Source organism: Rissa tridactyla, chromosome 5, assembly GCF_028500815.1.
Source record: "Rissa tridactyla isolate bRisTri1 chromosome 5, bRisTri1.patW.cur.20221130, whole genome shotgun sequence".
In the NCBI taxonomy this organism is placed as follows: Eukaryota; Metazoa; Chordata; class Aves; order Charadriiformes; family Laridae; genus Rissa; species Rissa tridactyla.
Genome location: NC_071470.1, coordinates 72,144,693 through 72,160,844, shown reverse-complemented (window position 1 = coordinate 72,160,844; position 16,152 = coordinate 72,144,693). Strand labels below are relative to the sequence as shown.

The window sequence follows — 16,152 nt, the reverse complement described above, 5'->3', positions numbered from 1 at the left end:
GGGAATGTGCACAGTATTCATAGCCTGAAAGAGAGTATTTTCTTTTTAGTTAAGGTTTGGGTAAGCAAATAATTTCATTCAGCTGTCATTACACTGGGCTTCAGGAAACTGGAAGACCTGTTTCATAAGCAAAGAATGCACCAGCCCGTTCCCCATGGCTGGCACTTTGTATCCTTGGCAACTTTACAGCTGGAAAGATCTTCCCTTTTAGGAGCCAGTAGAGTAAATGGGAGACAAAGCTATGACAGGCTGAAAATGGCTTTTGGTTTGTGCTTCCTCTGGTTATTCTGAAAGAAAAAGGTTGAACGTTCACCATCTGAGGGGGATGGAAAAAACAGGCTAGATTTCACAAGCCAATTATTTTCTAGCTCTTTTTGAAGTAGTATGCAACCTGCAATTAAAATCAAATGGGGCTATTAATTGCAGAAAGATTGGATATGCATTCTTTGTCTATTTTTGCTTACAATTTCACTTGGCACAGACGAGAAGGTGCTGTGAACTGCTACCTATGTTTCTTACAGACATCTTATTTTGCTGTCACTTGATCAATATGCAAGTCTTTCACGGATTGTGACATGACTAAATGGGCTACAATAATAATGATGAGAAACAATGGGGGAAAAAGAATGACATGACTGAACAGATGGTAATTCTTATTCCTTATACACCCAGGGACACAAAGGGAGTCAGTTACTAGATGTTTTCATTAACAGCATTTTCAGTCTCTGATAAATGGAGTGATTCTTTCAGCTAGATTACCTCATCATCTGTCTGTTCCAGATACCAACAAACAGAGTAAGAAAAGCTGTGGTAGTAAATGTGCACAGCTATGCCTATAATGAAAGTATGCACTGACCGAAGGGTTGTTGTTCATGTGACTGGCACAACTACAGGAAGAGTACGTGGCTATGGGAAGGTGTGCTGAGCAAGTAACATCTGGAAGTTCGCTTAAAACTTGTTTGGTGTGGGAAAGAAGGTTGAAAAGTTAATGCTGTCATTAATACTATAGCACAAGGAAATGCTTTTAAAAGCAGTTCTACCTGGATTAGTCTTTTGATGGCTTTGGTGCTTAGAAATACATTAAACTTATTCCCTCAGGGGAAGTTACCTCCCAAGGGATTGCCTGAAAGAAGACACAACTGTAATAGCTGTTGTACAACTCAGGAAAAAATACCTAAAGGCCCAGCAGGCACAGAAAACATCCACTGCTTTAGTACAGTTTGCAACTGCTTCAGCAAGCCTCAAGAAAAAGCCTGCTATTTTCTATGTTTTAGTATTCTATCTTCTAAAATCCTCTCAAAAGCATTTGATTTTGCATCAGTACAAAGAAAACTGAGCAATGAGGCACACATGAGTATACGTGTACCGAATGTGAGGAGAAAATGCATATGTTTTTCTCTGTCTTGTCACTCCCCTTGCACAAACACAATCAGGTTCTTCTGGACAAAAGTTTCTACCTTTAACAGGAGAGTATACGTTTGGAATAATAGCATTTTGTCTAACTTCTGAGGGTAGAAAAGGTTCCCTTAGGTTCTTTATCTGAATAACTACTTGTCCTGCTATTTAGGAGAGCTGCTGGGAAACCTTTATCAGTGATATGTGTGAGAAGAATGGCTGGCAGCTTTCAGAAAAGTCGATCCCTCTAATTTGAGAAACTGTTCCCATTCCTGCCATTAAACAGAAGATTTGGGCAGAAGTACTGGAATTTTAACCTACTAATTATTGATGCATGCTGGCAGCTCCGACTTGTGGGTGTTCAGTGTTGAGCCTGCAGTTAATTTCACAGACCAAATGTTAGTACAAATTCAGTACAAAGTAGGTAAGGTTCAGCTGGTTTTCATGATTTATTCCTGGGGTGAGCATCATGTTAAGTTTGTCCAAAGATTTATAATGGAGCAATGACATGCAGTAAGCTTAGAGTGGTTATTATTGACTTTACCATATTTGATTTCAGAAGTATTTTTTTCCTTGGTGATTTTCTAGCCAAGTTAGACTGGTTAGTCCAATGCCTCTCCACCTGTTTTATGTGCAGTGATACTTTGCAGGAGTAACTCCTTTATTTACCTGTAGAGTTCACCTTTTTTTTTATTTTGTAGTTTTTGAGTACACTTAACCTTTTGACACTCCGGTCATTGCTGCCCTGTAGACCTTGTTTTCAATTACTGCTGCCAAAAGAGTAATGAGAGCTTGGTGATACTGAAAGCCACAATGTTTTGCTGATGTGAACTTTGTCGGACTAGTTCAGGCTTCTTGCAAACCTTGTGTGGAATGCAATTCTAAAACTTAGAATTCACTTTAGATAAAGGAATGCTACCAAAATACACTGAAGAGTATTTGCAATCCATAAAATCTTAAAGATAATATTATATGATGCACTTCTAGCTACTAAAAAATAGCTCTGTAGAAAGAAAAATTTAGAATATGATCTGAAGTGTGAATTTGTTCTGTGCTTTTTGCTCGATGTGGTCCCAGGTCCATGGGGTGGAAATCTGACCCTGCTAAAGGTAGCAGGAGCTTTGCTATGAATTCTACTTTGCGATTTTACTTGGAGGCCTTCTCACCTGTATATGATTGGTGCTACTGCAAATAAATTGCATGAAGGAGGTGTGGTTGGGTGAAAACCCTGAGGAAAACCTAGCAGTTGTCTGCTAGTATGTGTTTTTTCCACGTTTTTTCTTAGCTTTTTCTTTCCAAAGACTTAGGCTCTTCAGCCAGGGAGTTGATCCAGGGACTGATCCAGGCTTCCCTGAGGCTGATATAAGGAGCCTCGGCCTTTTATCTTTAAGCTTGTTAATGTTTTTCTAGGCAAGGAGTGCGTCTCCTTAATTCTGCATGATCTCTCAGGGATTTGATTGAAGGTGGTACCTAAGAAGGCAGAAGAATACAGGCTTTTGTAATTCTATGAGCTACACAGTTCTTGCAGTTTCTGATACAATATAGTAAGTCACATGCTTCCTTATAAAATCTAGAAAAGTTACAATATCTGGTCACTTAAGAATAAGTAATCTTGTTAATGCACAATGTGCAAGTGAAAAACTTATCTCTTGGCAGAATTAAATGGTGTTTTGCTGTTTCCTTTTGTAGCATAAATATGGCACTTACGTCAGCTTGTTAGAAATTCTTAGTTTGAACTTAATCGCCTAACTGGCAGAATGTAGTTACTGGTCAAACTTAATATCTGGTGAGGTTTGTACATGTTAATGACTGTATTTATTTAACACAATGGTCTACTTTTACATGTAGGTAAGATTTTCTCTAATTTAGCAATAATTTTACAAATCAGGTTTGTGTTACCATATGCAAGTCAGTATACCATCCTCTTGCCAAAAATTGCATCTTTTTAGTACGCAGGTTTTGTCCATCTTTCTCCCTACATCCACAAATCTGAAAATAGTTTGCAGACTTTGCAAAACATGTTGCAGAGGTATAATTTCACCACTTTCAGACACAGAAGTGCATCATTTAAGGGGCAAAGAATTTCCAACTGATGAGCCATCTCCAAGCAGCCTTAAAAAAGACCCCAAAGCTACATGTCTCCCAAGTTAAATAGAATTTTTAAGGAGTTTACAAAAACTTTTCATTTTTAATAAAGCTTGAAAACATTAGTCAGCAAAGATGTATGAATTCTTACGCAACAAAGCTTGTCAAATATCTTGCACTGCAGGAATCTTTTGAATTCAGTGGGAAAATGCCTTCCATTTTTAATGTTGTTTTGGTGTGGTCTAATTTGCTGTCGTGCTTGACAGCACTGAATGATGCATTTTACCTGTGTTGACCTCAAGACTGAAAAGCCGTTAGGTGGGGAGGCTTTATTTTGGTACAGTTGTTTGCAAAGGCATTATGTTTCTGATGAAAGTAGAGGACCTGAGCAATTGTGGAATGAAAACGTTGAAGTGTTTCTGACATGGCTTTGATTCATCTCTTCATCTGTTGCAGTTTCAAGATATGAACTCTACGGTGTTTTCAATTCTAAAGCTAGATTTTCCAAATGAATAAAGTTACACACTTGAAGACAAGGCTTTATCTATTATTTTTTTTATTTTAATCCTTCCCTCCAAGGTGTTGGATACCATTTCTGCTGATGCAAAATTTTATTTTTATTACTGTGTAATGGAGAACAATTATACTAGAACAGAGGAACTGGATGACAGTACTGTTTTTAGAGGAACTGGATGACAGTATTGTTTTAAAGATGCAAGAAATAATTGCTCCACTCACTGCTAATAAGTCCGCTTACTAGACTTCTTGTACAAATTTTGTCTGAATTTGTGAAGATGTAGAAAAACTGGAGAAATCATCTTGGGGGAAGAAATGAGAATCACCAGAGATCTAGAAAACTTTACCAGTAAGGAAAGATTAAAGGATTTGGTACAGTTCATTCTGGAATAGAGGACACAAAGAAAGCATGTGGCATTTGTTAATACAAATAAGAGGAAGAGAATGAAGCGTTCTTTCCCACTATAGTTAGCAAAGTTTACTTTTTAACACCTTGTATAATGTGAGATGCCTGGGAGAGAATAGCTAAATTGCAGGGCACAAGAAAGTCTTAATTCAAAAGTTTGTCTATTTTACCTCCCCACTATGTATATGAACATTACTGACATCTTGAGGGGCTTGGTGGTCCTTATTGAGAGTTAAAAAGACACAGAGGCTAATGGTCATCCGTATTTGAACATTTCCAGTTTCATTTTCTTCTCTGTGCTCTGACGCTACTAGGTTCTATCATTATTCTTTACGATTTTGAACTACCACTGCAGCTGTCATTTGCTCAGTCATTTGCTCTCTTCTGCTGTGTATTCCAGGTAATTTCATGCAGTTATTTTGCTGAGTCCAGAAGTCTCTTCTTTGAACTAACACATTTCATAGAATATCTAGGCTTGATTTTTAGATTAAAAGCGTGAATAAGTAAAAGGAAAAGCCAAACTTTCCGTGCTAATATGTTCTAGTAATTAATCATCCTAACCGAGGAAAGTGTGTGTGTTTCCAAAAGCTCGAGTAGTCCAATTTCACCTTTGGGCTACAAATTCTTCTCATTACAGTGCTAGATTGAAGAATTTTTTATCCCTTTTGGTTTTCTCCTAGAAAGAATATTTCTGCTCTGCAGTCAAAGTACCTTTTGGCTTTCTTTTGACTGAGCTTTTGAAGTCCAGTCAGAATCCAAACCTGTATCTCTGCAGGTGGGGCTGCTTTTTTATGTAAACCTATTTGCCAGCTAGAGCTGTCACATTTCTTTACCACAGCGTTATTTTACACAATGTAGGTATCTATATGTACTTCATTGCTAATATGAAATACTTTTTCAACGAGGCAGTAATTATTTTTGTGTCCCTTTTGCTGTGTCTACACCATTTTCTCAAAGGCCTTTTTCAACTGTAGAAAGCAGAACTGGGTGCTGAATTCTAGTTCTTAGTAATGTAGAGAAGTAAAATAACCTTGAAGCTCCTACTTGCTGTTCTCCCCTTTGTAAAACAAAGGATTTTCTAGCTTCATTATTGCAGCGGAAGATTATTTATTATTGATATTTTTTTCTGCTTTGCATGGTAGGTCTTTTTCAGAAATGCAGCTTTCCAGGACAAGGTGCCTCATTCTATTCATACTGTGTACTTTATATGTTGATAAATTCTACAAAGATCTCTGTAAAACTTTGCGGTTGGAGGTATTGAAATGTGGTGTTTGTTTTAATAGACTCTGCCTATGGAGCAGTTCTCATAGTTCAGCAATTTTTCCCCTGTTCTTGACTCTCCTTTTTTTAACTTTTTTTAGCAATCTGTTATCAAGTATTACCACAAAAGACGTTGTGCTCCTAGATCACAAAAGGAACAGATTAGCATCCCACTGAGTACTAACCTTTGTTAATCCCATCTAGAAATAACGCTTTCTGAAAAAGAGTAAGTTCTGCCAGCTGTTTTATTATTGGCACATACTACATGTGTTTGAAGAGTACATGGGATTATTGTTTTTTAAAAATATGGTTTTCAATCCTTTCTAGTGGCAGTTTAGAAATTGGCTTGTGCTGCTTTAGAAAGTAGTTGCTTCTCGTAGTACAAGGCCATCAGTCTGCTTCTATCAATAAGAAGTCTCTGCTGAACATTTCTGTCCTTCCTGCATCTTTAATAAATTAAGCATCTCTTTCTAAAAAGTGATGTTGTTATTTAGATTTTGAATCTTTTCTTTTTAGGGGATATAATGTAGGTCAACTCCTTGGACAATAGATAAAGTTAGTTTCTTTTTGTCTGCTAACCTAACATCTTTGGTAATATTGGATTTCAATTGCTTAAAAAATACTGAGTAAATATTTCTCAAATCTATCTCATAAGGAGGATTGTTTTCCAGACAGAACATGCATAAATGATATAACTTCCTAGTGCTTCACAAATTGATGACTTGATGGTCCATGATGTTCTTCCTGAAGATCTGACGTGCCTTGGGCAGTCTACTATCCTCCTTTGGTTCTTTCAAATCTCATATTTTTTTCTTCTACGTGCCTTTTAGCAATTCCTCTTTACCTCATTCCTTTTTTTCCTATGTTATGTATCTGTAAGCTCTGCAAAAACAAATTCAACTACTGTTTCTGTGTTCACATGGGACTGTGATTTGTTTTTCTAATGTCTTTGACAGCATAAGTAGGTAATTGTCTTTAAAGTTTTATTAAAAGGAAAATATTTCTGTTCCATAAGTATTGTCAGTGATGGGAATTTTAAGCATGAGGATTAAATGTGCATTCAAAATGTTATGAAATGGCTCCTAGTTTAAGCTCTTGTAATTAGAGGGGTAGAGATTCCCCTGTAATTCCCTTAACATCTGGTGAATCATCTGAACACATAGATGGGCAATTAGGAATTGAAGTATAGTATCAAAGTGCAAAATCTGAATCTAGAAGGTATTTATAGATAACATAGACCTAAATAAGTTTAAAAAGTATTTTTATGTGCTTTTCTATTGGGTATTGATCATGACATTTACATGTGTGATACATTCAGGAAAGTGTGGTTATTTCTTTTTCTGTCGCTATCCAGAAGTTAGGGAAAGAAAAAAAAACATATAAACTTGTTCCATATAATAAGCCTGTCTCAAACAGAAAACAAATTTGCTTGTTCTATTCAACATGCATCTGCTATAGTACTCAAAATGTTTTTATGATACTATGGGATTCAGTTTTAGATGTTTATAACTCAAACTGAATTATGCAAAAAGGAAAATTGAAATAATGACAAGTTGCAAACTTGTTAATCTGGTTTCACCTAAATTTCCTTGAAGTTCATTGTCAGTATCAGCACAGAGCTTCACAGCATCAACCTCTTTGATATCTGAGTCTAATATTTTCCATTTGTTTCAGCCTGTTATCTGTTCTTAGAAGTCATCTATTCTGAAACACTAGAAAATGCATTTCCATATTGTTATTCATCTGTAAAAAATTAAGTGAAGGTACTTTAATGGACAGAATATGCAGACCAGACGTTACTCCAAAGCAGTATCTTCCAAAGGTTATAAGGGGGTTGTGTCCCAAGAGGCAAGTCTCTGAGTCTCCAGAACTCATGAGGGGCACAGCTGCTGCATTGATAGCACTCATCTTGATGAAGGCGGCCCCATACTCTCCCTTGTTAGCTTCATCCTGCATGCAGACAAAGGAAAGAGCCATTGTGCTCTTCCTAAGGCAGGACCGTCACTGACTTGTCCCAACTGGCTGATCATTGCTGGGAATGGGGAGGAAGAGTGCAGCATTTTCACTTCCAATGCTGTGACTAGGAAAATACTTTTTTAAGGTATTTGACTTCTCGTGTCATTTCAACTTAACTGGCACCAGTGATGAGACTGAACTTTCCAAGGTCAGCCATGTTCTTGTCCATTACTCTGGCTTGTGCCCTTCTTACCCAGTGTGTCGTGCAGGAAATGGCTTCACAGGTCAGCAACAATCACGTTAGCCGTATCTAGGAAAGAAATATCTCTGAAGTTAGTCAGCTGCTTTTCCTGATGTTATAGAGGTTTATGACATTTCTTTGTGATTGCAGATAAGGAAAGAAAAATATATTCTTATCATTCCCAGATGGCAAAGCTTTTTTACTTCTCAAAGGTACTGTCCATTGTTCAGCCTCAGCCTCTACCTAGTATCGCACTTTAAGAAGCCTTCCCTAATGACTGCCTGTAGTATCCACTGTGGTGCCTAGTTTTGACACGTTGATGTAATTTGGGGAATTATGAAGGCCATAACTTCCCAAGACAGCCATCATGCTGATGAACCCCGCAGATTCGAACTATGGGTCAGTAAGCTGCCTCTTGCTGGAACACTTTAAAAGTCAAACTATAACATAAATCTCTTGCACTGATCCTTGATTTACAACATCTCCAAGGTCTTGCTGTGAAGCCTCAACTTTTCCAGGGACCTGAAATGCCAAGCATAGTAAAGTATGTTGAAAAGAGCATTGAATCACCAGAGGAACTTAATTTATGGTTAAAGCTACCATTTGCATTATGGATGGGTAGTTTTATCTCATGTTAGCACACATGGAAATTTACCTTTTGGAAAATGTAGAGGCTTTGTGTTTATAATGAAAGCTCTGTGCTTCTGAGTTATGATTAGCATAAGATAATTGCATCCTTTGTGCATTGAACATGTGTGTTGTCAGTCATGATGTTATTTTTGCACAGAGAATGATAAACTTGGTAATATATCTTTCCTCTCTACTTAATTTGACAGATATGAAATGTAATGCATTTTGGCACTGACCATGTAACAGTATAACTGAAATTATATTTTGTTCAACATGGAGTATGCAGGAGCTTTGGGTGGAATGAATACATCCATTGATCTTTCCTCCTGCTTTCTGCTAAATGAGACAGATTCAAAGAATTGTTGTTCTTCGAGACAGGGATTGCATTTGTAACTGTGTGATGAGTACTGTTTGAAGAGCAAACACATGAAGAACAACCTTCTTTAAGTTTGTCATGTATATCCACTCAGCTGTATATATCTATCTATATCACTTTGATCTTGTCCCAGCATAGTGAACAAATTTAAGCTTCTTCATGTAATCAAGCAGTTCAAAGAGTAGTCTACCTGAAAATCAGGCCCATGGTTCACTTGAAATATTTGTGGAGTTTTCTTCCAATCCAGGTAGTAAATTTTGAATTTTTATATTCAATAAGACTACAATGCGTGGTCAGTTCATCATAGTTATCATGGCTGGAACACGTCACTATACCTTTTGTTAATTTGGTCAATGTGAGGCATCAGATAACTTTATTATTGTTGTTGCTGTTATATGCTAGCACAGTCATAGGTGGTGATCGAGCTGTTGTGAAGGAGACTGAAAGTTCAGCTGATATCCTGTCACTGACAGGTTAGAGATTTCTTTCGGATTCAGTTCATCTTAGCAAAAGGGCTGGGGGATAATTTAAGACCAGATCCAAAGATTTTCTCTGCCAAGTAAATGTAGTTTCTAGGACAGAAGTTTAAAGAGTATTTTTTAAAAAGAAATGTGTGTTCCCTTGGCTGCACTGTAAAGCGTGTTTATCATACTGCCCTTTCAAAAGTTGAGTCTGTAAGGCTCATGATAAAAGAATTGTTGTTAAAAATCTTTTCATGATAAAAGAATTGTTGTTAAAAATCATATTCTGTATATTGTTCTCATGATATTGTAGCGATTTGGCAAATCATTTGTATAGGTAATCAGACATGACAGCTTGCAAATGGATTCATAGCTGTTTGAAAGAACTGATACTGAGGAAGCCTAAGCTAGATCAGATGTATTAGGGTGGATTAGGATCAAAGCCCAGACAGACCATAAGTATATGCAAGATGATGGCTGGGTAAGGAAATTTCTAGTGAAGGATGTATCACATAAGTTTTACTAGTTTACCAGTTCAAATGGCTCGCTGAATTCTTGAATGTGTTTGTTATTGTGAAGCTCTGGGAGAATTCTCTGGTAAAATGGTCTTCAGTGTATGGATAGTTTGTAAACTGAATACTGCACAATTTAGACTGTCTAATTAAATAAATTTGTTGATTTTGATGCTTCTACAGTGGCAGGTAGTTTCTGTAATTAACCTAAACATGTAAATGAAAATGATTCCTTGGAATATAGTTTTTAATGTAATTAATACAAAAAAGGATGGTGGTGGAAGAGCAGATTCCCACAGTTGCCATGACTTCTTTCAAGCCAAATACAGTCCAGAAAAGCAGAGACTTTTTGGCATTAACTTTACCTAGAAACATTTTTCAAGGAACATTCATCACTTTCCGCACAGTGTACTTCCTTAATAGTCTTCAGCATAATAAAAATCCAAGAACCATCTAAAGCAAACAAGTGACAAGGACATTTTTCGGTTCCTTTTTTTGATGAACATTTTCTCTGGCACAGAACTGGTTAGCCAAAAATTCGTTTTTCTGCTTGTTCAAATTAATATGAAAAATCACTGAATGAATATGAAAAATGACTGAATGATTAGCTTCCCTCAGGGGCATGTTCCAGGTTTTTAATATTATTTTTTGTTGTTGTTAACGTCACTATTCTGATGTTCCTTTATTCTGTCTGTCTTTTTTTCTCTCTCCTTTCTCTTTTTTTCCTCTGAGTCTTTCCAGACAAAGAGACTTTTGTGAAATAATAGCTAGCAAACTGCTACTTCCCATCTGTCTTGTATATACCTTTATTGGACCATAAGCCTAATTTCAGGGTAGTTGTTTGAGCCACCTGGTTACATAAAGATTAATTTGTTCTTAAATTAAATGAGGAGTGGGAGTTAGACTTAACTCATAACAAGCAGAGTATGTGAGACTATGTATGTGGATGACCGCTAATAAATTTTGTTGTATCCCTGTAATGATATAAAGTTGCTCTCAGGAACAACTGGAAATTCCTTGGGTGGTGGTAAGGGGTGTCTTTGTGCCTTTGTAGCACACATCCTTCTACAGTAGCTCGCTCTCAGTCCCTGCCACATCTCCCCTTCTAGAACTCCCCACTTTTAAACTTTCCATCTGTTTCTAAAAATGGAGTGTTTCTAAATAGAACGTGAGTAAAAACACTGGAGTCACAAATGAAGTAACGCTTTTTCCTAATCGAGAATATGGCAGCAGATCGGTTTTGAGGTTTGGGTAAAATGTATGTAGTTTTTGTTACATCAACAATACACTGCAACCCTGGAGCGGGAGTAGGGAAGGGTGGGTGGATGAGTGCAAAGGTGGGATATGACTTTTTGTCTGCTGCACAGGCTCGCCTCATGTTTCACTGCAGGGGCTGGTTCGTCATTCTCATATTACAAATCTTTTAGTCAACTTCCAGGTCTCTTGGAACTTGGGAGGATGAAAAGATGAAATTCTTATAATTGGGTTAGAGTTAAAAGCAGAAGCCGAGGTAATTCAACCTGTGCACGCCAGCCCTCCACCACAGGCTGCAATAATGAAAGTGGCTCCAATGAAACATGAACAACAGTGTGCCTGTTCCTTTAACCCCCCTGTCCAACTGTATCAAACAGGAAAAAAATCTTCAGTATAAGCAGTTTTATGTAGATGCATTAAGGCTTCAAAATTTCTTGATAACTGAAATCAGGCATGAATTGTAAAAGACCTATTAAATACTGATTTAAAGGTCGTGTGGTGTGGTACCACTGTTTTAGATTTGTGCACTCAAAATGATCAGGCGTACTTTTTTGTCAGCTAATTTTTGCTCTTTTGATAGTTGTGCTCTAACACCTACAGTTTTTTTCCTATTTTTGACTTGCATACACTTAAAGAAGTGTGATACTTTTACATGTATCACATGTATTTACATGTATTCTGTATTTTGTATTTAGATTTTTTTTAAAAAAGTGATTTTATAACTTTCTTACTCTTTGTTTTTGTTTTGTTTCTTCTTCAAAGTCAACTCTAAGGTTTTTTGAAACACTTCCATGTCCTTAAAATGGAATTTATGTTATAATCAGACCTAAGTATTTGGGAGACCAGAGTGATGCATTTCTTTAGAAAGCCATTTCACCAATAATTTGATGTTTCTCTAGATTTTCCTTTAGCTCAGATAAAAGTAGCTGCTTAGAGTAGGCCAAAGATTACTTTTTTGTGAAAAAAGTGGGGGTTTTTTCTAGCTTGATAGCCTGTGCTGTTATTTCAGCTCTTGAGACATTCAGGAGAGGAAAATCTACTAATTACATCAAAAGTAAAGACAAAGAACTAGTCCTCTTTTACATCTTCTAATTTTGCAATTTGTGCTTACAATATTAATTTTATAGAAACAATTTCTAGAATTTAAAAATTAAATTATTTTTTGGAACAGTAAGTCCCTTTCTGAATTTTCAGTCTGATGTGACTGCTGACTCTTTATTTATTTATTTAAAGTTTCTTGGAAAATATTTTTGTGAGAACAAACTTTTCTTGTGTCTAGTAGTATGCCTGCCTGCTGCTTGTCTGAGTAGCATGTTAGACCTCCTGTGCGTGCCAGACAAGGAAGGAAGATAAAAGAAGATTAGGGATTAATGGCAGCTGTTTTAGCTGGCCTGCTCAGAACAGACACTTGTTCCTTCTGAGCCAGAATGTTTGCTCGTTACAAATACCAGATGGAGAATATTCACTTGTTGCAGTACAGCCTGATATTGTGGTACACACAAACAAGACCCCACCAAACAACAACAACAAAAAAATTAACAAACCCCTTTCTAAGTGCATCAATGTAAATGCAGGGGAAAATGAGATATCTGGGGCAGGGGAGAGTATTGTTTTGCTTTGTTGTGTGTGTGTGTTTTTTGTTTTGTTTTTTTCTTTTTTTAGTTTCTTGGAGCATGACTTCTCTGAAAAAAAAAAACCTCCTGGAGCCATCGTACAAGATTAATTTTGTTCAAAATAAAGAAAAAAGAAAAACTGCCTAGTTCCTAACAAACTCTACATTTCCTGACCCTTGCCCAAGAATTTTGGAAGGTTTTTGGGTAGTAGGGGGATGAGTGCCCATTTGTGACTTTGCAATCTCTTAATTTTTTATCTGAAGTTATTAATTAATTTGGATTTTACCCTCCCTCTCATCTCCCTTTTTAAGTTTCCCAACATTTGGAACTATTTCCCTTTCATACCTATGTATGTTTACTTTCTTTTTCTGACCTGGTGGGTTTTATTCTTTCTTCCTTCTGTGCTTCTCCAGCTTTTCATTCCTTTTATTTCCTTCACTGTTTATTCCCCTGAACTGCTTTCTGTCTTTCTGATCCCTTTCAGTAAATTTTAGCTATCCAGCAAATCAAAGCCAACTGCAAATATGCTTTTATCCACAGAGCAGCTGTTGTAAAGAAACACAACTTCACTTGAAGGAACTGATAGAAACACTGCCAACCACCCAAGCTAAACCAAAGTCTGAGGTGGTGGTCAGATGGACTTTTCACTAGAGCAAAAAGAAAGAAAGTGGCCTGCAATTTTGTTATTAATGTACTATTCTTTACTAATTTGGAAGTGCTAAATATATGTTTACGCTGTCTTGTGAGGGTTACAGAAAGAAAATCTATGTTTCATAGCATGCAGGACCCATGTGCCAAGCACATGGCTAACTTTTACCTTTTTGTATTAATCTAGTCTTTTTCCCCAAGATCTAATAGCACTTGAATGACATCAACACTTACTTAGGGTTAATAAGACCAAAACAGCAGTAACTGGGATAGTATTTTTGGGAAAACACAGAAAATGGAGAGCTCTTTTTTATTAAACTCAGGAGGTTTTTATGAAATTTTCTTTGATGAGGAAAACCATTCTGGCTTTGTTAGGTCTATGAAGCTGATGGTAGGAGACATTACTTGCAGGCTTCCCTCTTTGGCCAGGAAACGGCTGATGTACTGTGGAGTGAAAGAGTTACAGGTCTTATTAATTATAATATCGTGTTGGAGTGCCTCCATTTATCATAACTGCAGAACTGGCAACCATCTAATTTCATACTGGCCTATTTTTAAGATATAGTTTGCTGTCATTTTTAGTGTTTTCTTTTTCGGAAAAAATGCAAATGTGAAATACTTAATATGAATGCTTAATTTTTCCAGAAATTGCCCCTGCATATATATTCTTCCTAAAAATTGCAAAATGGGAAGCTGCAATATTTTACAGCTTCTGAAGCATATGCAACTAATCTAATGAAGTTGTGGTTTACAGATATTTAGGCATATATTTGGAACACACTTTACAGAATAAAGTTCTCCTCTTTGTTATTTTTAAAGTAGAAATAATAAATCCTTAACATAAAGAATGGATTCCTTAGACTACACTTATTATCTCTTAAAAACTACAGAAAGTGTATTACCTTAAAAATTTAACCACCTCCTGCTCTAGCCTTTTCCCAGTTCTGAAGTAAGGAATGGCTGAAGAAGCGGTGAGGCAGTAAACAAGTGTTGAACCTCGCGTTAGTATTGGGCATAGTACAGGTTTCTCAGCTATCCTTGTTTTCACTGAACTTAAGCAGGCCAAGGTTGGGAACCTGCTGTTGGAAGTGCACCTACCAAATGAGATGTCTCTTTGGAAAGGGGAGAAAATTTTCTAGGAGTATGAATGGGTTTTTTTCTATTTGCATATTAAAAGACAGGGCCAAGGGGTGTTCCAGACATTTGTTTTCTAGGATGCTGAGTTCCATGATGTTCCCAGTAATAGGAGATTATATCAGTCTATTTTGAGCCTACTTTAAGCCTACAGAGTTGTTTGGGGTCTGCTTTTGGGATCATTTTGTTTAATGCAGGAGTTCACAAAAAGCCAGGTATGGAGTTCAGTTGGATGTGATATACATACCACTGAAAAGTGATGCGTTTCAAAGACATTTTCTAATGATTCATCGTGGCTGCTTTGTATCATCAGCTCCAGCAGTCAAGTCACCAGATCCTTTGATACATACTGTGCTGGGATTGCCAATGCTATAGGTGAACATATGGAATACGCTTTTTTTTTTCCTCACAGTGCTTCCCAATGCTATGGTTTTTTTGCATGTGCTGCACACTAAGGATAACAGCTTGTGGGGTGTTTTACTTTAGTTTTTCAGCAACATTAGGTTGTGACTAAATAGTCTGAGGATAGTTATATTGCAGATTAACCTCCCTAAAGCCCTTCCTGCTCTGTCAGTAGGAGCAGGCATTTCCAAAAGAAAAACATCTGCAGAATACCTGAAGAATGAGATGACTATGTCTTTGCTAAACAGTCATATATAATAGTGTATTTACCTACACATGTAAGTGTGTTTTATATGTACGGAGGAGGAGGCTGTATGTGCTTGCTATGTGTGTAGGATGGCTTTGCAGTGCAAACGGATGACAGAAATGTTGGTACCTGTGACTAGGAACAAGTATGCAGGTGGATCCATCACATCTGGATTTTAGTTTTGTATAGATCTATATAGAAGTTCATCAGTAATTTCACAGTTGAGAACTAGCTTTTGACTGCAGTTGTTGGCTAGAAGGAAATTGGGTGGTTTAGCAGGAATTTGTTATTGAATTAAAGTTTTTTCATGTTGTGAGCCTTTTGATTGGTTTTGGTTTTAATCTAGCCTTTAAGTCAGAGTTTCACTTTTTTTCCAGTCTCCTTCATTTCTAAGATGATAAGTCTGTTAATTTGGAGCACACTGTGTTCAGACTTATTTTTAAAAAATGGGGGGGGGCAACAAAAACCAAAAAAACCACTGAACTCTGTCCAGAGATGAAGGCTGTGAAACAAACAGCCACCAGGAAAGATGTCTAGCAGAAATATAATGATCATGCTGAAAAGCATTTTTTCAGCAGAAATAATGTAATTCATCGGGATGTTTCTAGGATAAAAAGAAGCCTTTCTATTTTCTATAGGGGAGTGGTCACCAGGAAGTATGCTTTCAGAGGTCTTTTTCCAGCCGACATGCAGCAATAGGGTGTCAGCCAAAGCAGTAGCCTAACAGCTAAATAGTTTTTGAAGATACTCTAGTTGGTAAATAGATTTACACTTCAGCTTGCAACTAAGGTGATTTTTCAGAAATCTGTTTTTTTTAATGCTTTTTTCACAATGTTGCTGAATGACTTGCATTTTTTTGTTCGAAAGCACAATTAATTCCAAGTTGTAACTACTGAAAACATCTTGAAATTGAATCCAAACGCACAGGTTTTATGCAGCTGTAATCTCACTAATTACTGGAATTACTTGCAATGTATAATCTAGAGCTGCTTCCGGTTAGCAGAAGAATCCTGTGC

General features: G+C 36.9%; 1 protein-coding gene across 1 annotated transcript in view; it reads left to right on the top strand.

Annotated features, from left to right (window-relative positions):
* FREM3 (FRAS1 related extracellular matrix 3) overlaps positions 1–16,152 on the top strand; it is a 65,615-nt gene that overhangs the window by 8,671 nt on the left and 40,792 nt on the right. The window lies entirely within an intron of this gene.